An 8860-nucleotide genomic window follows, 5' to 3' on the forward strand; every position below is an offset into this window, starting at 1 on the left:
CCAAATATCTCTAATAGTAGCTTACATTCATCCTGCCAATCCTTTTTTGTCAAGTAAAAAACAATCCCATTTGCATTTTATTCCATTTCCCTTCTCTTTACAATACAGCTTGACTGCAAATAGTGTTATAATTCAGTGTCCCATTCATGGGCCACTTTCCTGATCATCCAATATAAAAAGGCAACCAATTCTACAATATTCCAAATTATACAATACTCCAATCATCCTGGGCTTCTTTTGCAGATCATCATGTAAATTTCCCCCAATGTGCCAATAAACATCCCAATGGAGAATTTTTCGGGATTTTGTCATTTACAGGAAGATTACCCATACTTTTAATTTTAAACAACCGAGTTAACTTAGATGCCATGGTATAATCACTCACAGTACAATACACAATTATTCAACTCTGTCACTCTGATCCGCGGATCCACACTCCACACTCGCTTTCGTGCTCAATTGCCCGTCTCACCCTTACAGCCACACTCACACTTTTCCACAACTACTTTAAACAAAGTAAACAACATTTATACTTCTTAATTTTCTTCTTAATACACAAACTCATAAACATTCCATATCAAAAAAAACACTTCTAACTTCTTGTAGAGGCACTACCTTAGAGAACACTATAATATAGTTCTCTTGTTTCCACTTTTGTCCAACCCTGCAATAGCTTTCGCTTAGTCTTACGGGCAGACGCCTAGGCTTCCACTTCCACAAGGATCCTTTTAGTCCAACCCTGCAATAGCTTTGCTTATGTCTTACGGGCGACTCCTAGTCCTACCCTGTGCAGCTTTCACTGCGTCTGACAGGCAGACTTACTCAGTGGGACTCCAACCCACTGGTGGGACTCCATCCCACTCCTTACCATACACTTATTATAGTGGGACTCCTACCCACTTCCTCTAGTGCACTTACTCACTTACTTTAGTGGGACTCCAACCCACTTACTACAATTACAAAAAGAAGTGTCTTACCAAAAATCCAGGGAACGTCGCAAAGAGCCTTATGGATTGGGGATCGATGGGTATCCCCGAGAAATCATCGGTGCCGGCTGGAACCGATCAGGTCCCTGACTCCTCCGATCTCCTTCAGTGAGGTCCCATCTGGGTCGCCAAAAACTGTTACCAAAATCTCGGAATGAAAAACTTATCGACACCAATGTGATGTAGATAAGCAGACACTTCTTTATTAACGGCCGGGTGCATGAGCGAGTCCTCTCACGATTAACGCACACCAAATTTCAAAATCAGACACCATATATATAACTTATCCATACATATTCATTAAGTATTCATGCATAATCATGCTATTTCCCCAAAATCATTAACATATTCTCCTCCTATATCTGATTCTGCGCAGTAAAGCTTAGAAAGGTCCAGAAATGGGGCTGGGGTACGATTTGGGTAGGTGGTATATGTCGGTGGTCGCCAATCTCCCCCTGCCGGAATTACCTTTTACTAAAGTTCACGATTTCTTGGCAGGTAACTACAAGCTGTTCCAGTCGACTCTCCCCGGTTTCCATTAATCTTATATTCTGACATTTCAATACACCTTCTGACTACAGAAGACTGGTCAAATACAAAGAAACCTTTCAAACACTAAATTTATTACCTAAGTTTTAACAATGGTTTTAGCCCCTTCTTCTAGCCTTGGTACAGGATATACAGAAGATTTCATAGCAGTTTTTACTGTGCAACTATAAGTTTCATTAAAAATATTTCTTATCCTTCTATATTTCGATTTTATGAAATAATTTTATAAAATCAAATAATCAATCAAATAAAGTCAATCAATCTTAACTTATTAGCAAATCTATAACAGTGGGAACATATGCCATGCCAGACCTTGATGTGAGGAATGGCCCCCTCTGTTATAAGAGGGTCACCCAGGAAGGAAGAACATAAGATGGCCCATTGAGGCACTGATTTGGAAATTGGAAACCGCCTGGCCGACCATGAGGCCAGACGAGTAACAGAGTAGGTAGGAAAGGAGGAATTATCCTTAATACCAGATGATAAAATCCAAACTGTAAGTACAGATCAGGAGCCAAACTATTCTAAAGAAAACTTAAAGGTAATTCAGGACATGAATGATAAAATAAATAAGTGGACTTATTTAAGGGATGGTCGTATAGTGGTACCATCCAATTTAATATGGACCACAGCCCTAACAGAACATAATAAGACTCACTGGGGAGCTGATACTTCATATAAAAGTCTAAATCAGAAATTGATAGGGCGAAACTTGTATACTGTAATAAAACAGGTGACTCAGCAATGTGAAATGTGTTTACACGATAATCCCAATACAGCAAATAAAATAAAACTAGGGAACATTAGTAGAGGAAATTATCCAGGACAACAGTGGCAAGCTTATGTTCTGAACTCCCAAGAAAAGGGGGGTACCAATATTTATTAGTTATGTCTGATATGTTTTCAGGTTGGCCAAAAAACTTTCCTTGTCGAACAAATAAAGCAAGAGAGGTAACAAAGGGATTGTTAAATGAAATTATCCCCCACTTTGGGGTTCCGGCAACAATCTCTTCCAATAGAGACTCACACTTTTGTTCCAAATTAGTACAACAAGTGAGTACAGTATTGGGAATAGATTGGCAATTACATACTCCTTATTACTTCAATGTTCTGTTTGGTGCTGTCGAAGAATGATCAGAAAGCATAATGATCAGAGAGCATAATGATAGTTTTTAGAACAGGGGGGATTGAATAATGAGCTACGTACAATGAGTGACGAATGATATACTACTTTTTTAGAAAATGATGTGCTTATATATAATTATCCAAAGTTGGGAGGTGTTCAAGGACCCTTGTTGTCAACATGATGAATACACCAAGACCCTTAGTGTCAGCACCACGGATGTACTAGACACAAGGTCCTTGGATCCGTTATCTTTATAAAGGCCATCTGGTCCTAAGCTTCTGTTGTGTATATAACGCTACCTAAACAAGGAATTTGAGTCATGCTCATTAGTCTATCGAGGAACAGAGTCTGCGCAGAAACAAGAAGGTAAAAAAGGTTCACTGGAGGAAGACTCCTGATCTTCATCCTGAAGACCCCCAGACGACCACTCCTCAAGGACATTGCACAGGAGCGAAATATGTAAATGAATTCCCGGAATTGTAATGAATATGTAAATGATTTCCCGACAGAAACCATAATTGGTGGGATACTCTCTTTGGCTGGTCACCTTCTGCAACAGGAATTCTTAACACTCTGGTACACCCCATTGTGATCTTATTGATCAGTTGAGGAATTTCCTTAATACTAACCATTATGTTATATTTGTGGGTTTGGAGAATGTTTAAAAGGGTAACACTTATGTATGATGCTTTATATCATTCGGGAAGGCTGCTTAAGTAAAAGAATTTACTTAGTTTGATAGAAAAGAGGGGATTGATATGGAGAAATAGTGTGAAATAGGGACAATGGACACAGACTGTGATTGTATATGTCTGCTCGGGAATGTGGGTATGGTGACTGGTCATGGGTGCGGTGTCTGGTCACATAGGCACACAGCTTTGAGGAGACAACTACAGTTTTGAGGAGACGCCTGCCCTTCTTCCTCTAACAAAGGGGCTATTTAAAAAAGAATGAGAAAAGGATGAGAGACATTCCAAGGCTATCTAGAGGGAGGGAGTGCTAAGTCTCCTTGCTGGAAAAGATTGGGTGGTCACAATCACCTGAAGAAGATCGGGTGGTCACAAGGACATGAATCACCTACAAACCTGCAAGACCACCACATTCCAGGAAACGGACTGATAAGCTAATTAACATACGAAGCGGGGTTTAGGTAACGAATATGTATAGGCGTTAATTGAATATTCATTTGTTCATTGTATAAATGTGAGATGGTTCGTCACTTCGGGTATGCACGCTTGTGGAGGAGCGATCCCCCGTGCATCTGCGCGCAATAAACATACCTACTTTATAACTTTCGAGTTATAGAGTCTAATTCCGCACGTCAGTTTGGCGAGCCAGCCAGGAGGATTTCTGCTCGGCCGAGGGACCAGCTGCGGAGCGGACGCTCCTAGGCGCGCCCCGGGAGATTTCCTCGGAGGAGCCTCCTCTTCTCAGCTGTTCACCCGGGAGCAGAAGAGAAACCCCTGGATCCGCGGATAAAACGGTATGTTTAGTAACGGGGCGGCTGGTGAGACGCACGGAGACGTCCGGCGCGCAGCGTAGTCCCCAGGAGGAAAGGTACCTTGGGAGGGGGTTTGCTGACCAAGGGGTGGTCGCTAGCGATCTTGAGGGCAGATCGAGCAAACCCGAGGTTACTGCCAGATCCTATTAAAAGCCCGGAGGCCTCGTGACGGAAAGCGGGGGGCGGGACGGAATAAGGCGGAATCTCACAGGAACAAGAGGGACCTCACGGCAAAAGTAAAAGGGAAACTTTTGCGTAGGAAAAAGAGGAAGCTAAAAACTTCCTTTAGGTTGTCTTAAGATTTGGGGAATTCCTAGAATGTAACAACTGAAATAGCGCTCTGTGTCTTGTTTGTTCTATGTGTTGTCTTGTTATATGTTCAAAACTCGGAGTTATGAAACGTATGTTGAAAAATATTAACATTCTGGTAATTCGTGGCAAATAGCGGAAAACTTAACACTCTGCTTAAGACCAGGAAAAATTGGTTTTTGTTTGTTGTTTGTTTATTGGCAATTGTTCATTGAAATGCATACTTTGTGAACTGTTAGTGTTCCTAAGAGTTTGTACATAAGTGCACGGTACCGTATAACATACTGCTTGTGTGACTGCGGGCTGCCCGGAGAGTGTGAATGGTGTGATTGAGATGCGCATTTTGATTTTCCGTGTATAGCTTAATTATTTTGACTAAGTGTGAGTGCAAGAGTGCTTGAGACAGGCGTTTGAGTGCAAAACGAGTAAAAAGCTCTATCCGCGTTTCCGACCTTGGGTGGCTAAGGCGGCCGGAGAAAAACAAAGTAATTAAAATTGCAAAATGGGAAATGGAAGGAGTAAGCCCTGTGAAAAATCGCCCTTGGGTTGTATATTAAAACATTGGAGCGATACCGTAGGACATGGTGGTACCGAAAATAGATGGAAATTGGTTAAATATTGTAATCAGTGGTGGCCTTTGTATAAATTGGAGAGAGATGCGAAATGGCCTCAGGAGGGAGGAACGTTTGATTATAACACTCTCCTGCAATTAATGTTGTGTCTGAGAAGAGAAGGAAAATGGGACGAAGTATCGTATGCAGACATGTTCTTCGTCCTCCAGGACAAACCTGAGTGGCAAAAGGACTGTGGATTAGTACCCCCTCGGGATCCTATGGTACTAGCACTAGAAAGAGTGCGGGATTAACATCACCTGATCTTTGATTGTGGCTCTAGAAAAGGATAGGAAAAAACTGAGACCTAAACTAGAAAGATGTTCTTGTTGAAATTTTTGTGTTAAAAAGCTCAGGTTGCGGTTCCTTCTGTGGAGCAACCAGAATGAAACGCGTTGTAAGATATAAAAACTTGTACTAATGTATGTAAAACCTGAGGCGTGTGAGCAACCAGAATGAAACGCGTTGTAAGATATAAAAACTTGTACTAATGTATGTAAAACCTGAGGCGTGTGAGCAACCAGAATGAAACGCGTTGTAAGATATAAAAACTTGTACTAATGTATGTAAAACCTGAGGCGTGTGAGCAACCAGAATGAAACGCGTTGTAAGATATAAAAACTTGTACTAATGTATGTAAAACCTGAGGCGTGTGAGCAACCAGAATGAAACGCGTTGTAAGATATAAAAACTTGTACTAATGTATGTAAAACCTGAGGCGTGTGAGCAACCAGAATGAAACGCGTTGTAAGATATAAAAACTTGTACTAATGTATGTAAAACCTGAGGCATGCGTGTGTGTGTGGAGAATCAAAGACCTTGTGAAAGTGTTGAAGTATTGGGGTGAGTTTGTACAAACCCCCGTACCCCCTCGAAGGTGCGACTGAATCATGCTGGGATGCATGGCAGGGTGTTTGCTGTTTGCCTGCGAACAAGTAGCAGATTTGCATTCAGGGTAAGAAAGAGTCAAAACAGAAGTGCTGCTGCAGAGGCAGGCTTGTGTAACCTGCAGAGCAGGAAGAGCATCTCCTGCCCCGAACCCTTCTGATGGTGAGGAGGAGGGGTTGCTATTGCTGACAATTGAGCAGAAGGACCTGACAATGTCACCCCAATTGCTGCAGCATTTGCAGTACAACAGGACCGGTAACGGCCCCTTTAGGGCAGGGAATGGGTATGAGGTGGAATTTTAGTGAATACAAAACCAACTTACTTGTTAAACTTCAGTAAAAAATTAAATAAATAAATGAATTTGTTACAGTTGTGGGAGCTGCTGGCCACCAGGAAAACATCCTGAAACCTTTAAAGTACAAACTAAAAAAACAAATAAGAAGGCCAAATTCACTAAAATCTTTGTTGGGATGAGATTTATTAGAACATCTAGACGTTTAAAGAAGGGGAAATGAAATTAAAAGTTAAATATGATCAAGTAATTGAAATATTGAGCTTATCTTTAATTCAACAGAAAAGAGGAAAAGGGGACCTCCCTGAAGTAAAAGAAATTTTTAACCAGGTGTATCTGAAAATAAATTCCAGGAAAGGTGAAAAATGCTTTACCTGTTACAGTAAAATGATAAGGGGGAGGCTTGCCCAGTTCAGATAAAAACAATATCCCTTGGTCAGCAAGGCTGTGGGGATATTGGCAGAAAAAGTGAAATAAAATACACTCTGTAGTAGACCTACTAATGTAAATCTGTCTTTTGCCATGACAGTGACTTGTTATGGGATGTGCAGATGAAACTGCATTGACAACGAAGTACAAGGAATAAGGTTGGTCAGGTGCCTCCTACCATAGTCAAGGGCAAGACTGGGTTGGCCTCTGTGTTTGCCACCAAGAAGAATCTTGAGCTCCGCTGTTGGCTGCAACCCAGTAGGCGTTGAGCGGTGGGAACATATGCCATGCCAGACCTTGATATGAGGCATGGCCCACTCTGAGGCACTGATTTGGAAATTGGAAACTGCCTGGCCGACCATGAGGCCAGACAAGTAACAGAGGAGGTAGGAAAGGAGGAATTATCCTTAATACCAGATGATAAAATCCAAACTGTAAGTACAGATCAGGAGCCAAACTATTCTAAAGAAAACTTAAAGGTAATTCAGGACATGAATTATAAAATAAAATTAAGTAAGTGGACTTATTTAAGGGATGGTCGTATAGTGGTACCATCCAATTTAATATGGACCACGGCCCTATTATTAATAAGACGCATTGGGGAGCTGATACTTTATATAAAAGTCTAAATCAGAAATTGAAAGGGCGAAACTTGTATACTGTAATAAAACAGGTGACTCAGCAATGTGAAATGTGTTTACGCAATAATCCCAATACAGCAAATAAAATAAAACTAGGGAACATTAGCAGAGGGAATGTTCTAGGGCAACATTGGCAGATCGATTTCTCAGAACTTCCTAGAAAAGGGGGGTATCGATATTGGTACTAACAGATACCTTTTCACGTTGGCCAGAAGCCTTCCCATGCAGAACTGCTTAAGCCCGGGAAGTGACCAAAATACTACTCCAAGAGATAATACCTAGGTTTGGAGTCCCAGCGGTAATGTCCTCGGATAGAGGACCACATTTTGTGTCCAGAATAGTGCAACAGATCAGCCACCATCTAGGAATAGATTGGCAATTACATACCCCATACCGACCACAATCGAGTGGCCAGGTGGAAAAGATGAATCATCTAATCAAACAACAGATTGTCAAGTTAGGCCAAGAAACAAATCTAACTTGGCCCCAGTCTTTGCCATTAGCTCTTACACGAATTTGAACTAGACCGAGAGCAAAAGAGGGGCTTAGCCCATTCGATATTTTATATGGACGACCCTATGGGGTACAAAAGGGGATGTCTTCACAGACTGGTGAAGAAACAATGACTTCCTATATGGTGGCACTAAACAAACAATAAGAATTGAGAAGCATGTGATGGGAACACGCAGTAGGGGTCTGGATGGACCTGTTCACGATATGCAACCAGGAGACTATGTATACGTTAAGTGTTTTGCAGATAAAACCCTGGAACCACAGTGGACCAGACCTTTTCAAGTCCTACTCACCACCTACACTGCAATCAAGGTTGAGGGACAGAATTCTTGGATTCACCATACCTGGATTAAGAAAGCCCCTGCAACTTCTTGGAAAGTAACCCCAGATAAAAAAGAACTGAAACTCAAATTTACTCGGACAAATGGGAACAATGTGGGTGGCAAATTTTATGACAATGCTACGGAGGTAGAAAGAAAACTCCAGTCATGGTGGAATATGGTGAACTTTACCTACGACCCCAACACACACACCATCACAGCTTTTGTGTTAACCATACATAATGCAGTAATAATTACCATACACCCCATTGTAGCCCTTGGAATTAACCATAATGGGGTGCTCCTATACCCTTTTGAACATAGAACATGGGCCAGAAAGATAGGCGACAAGTGGCAAACAGTAGATTTAGAATCTTGTATTATGCGAGAACAGCAGGGCTTCCTCTGTGAAAGCAATACTATAATGGCTCAGGATACTTGTTTAGATACAGATCAGAAATATGTCATTTCGAGGCCCGACCAAATGCAAACTTGAAAACAGTAATTATATATGCAGGGAAGGGATGTGCGTGTTTGAGAACTAAGTGTAACACAATAACCATAGATGGGGAGGTAAAAGAGACTGCACAGTATTCAAATTATTGTATTTGTAATTTTACTACTATCACAGGATGCGATTTTAGTTACTCAGCCCCAGTAGTGTCTCATCAATTCTTAAAATCCAATTTTACCCT

This window comes from Falco rusticolus, chromosome W (assembly GCF_015220075.1).
Source record: "Falco rusticolus isolate bFalRus1 chromosome W, bFalRus1.pri, whole genome shotgun sequence".
In the NCBI taxonomy this organism is placed as follows: domain Eukaryota; kingdom Metazoa; phylum Chordata; class Aves; order Falconiformes; family Falconidae; genus Falco; species Falco rusticolus.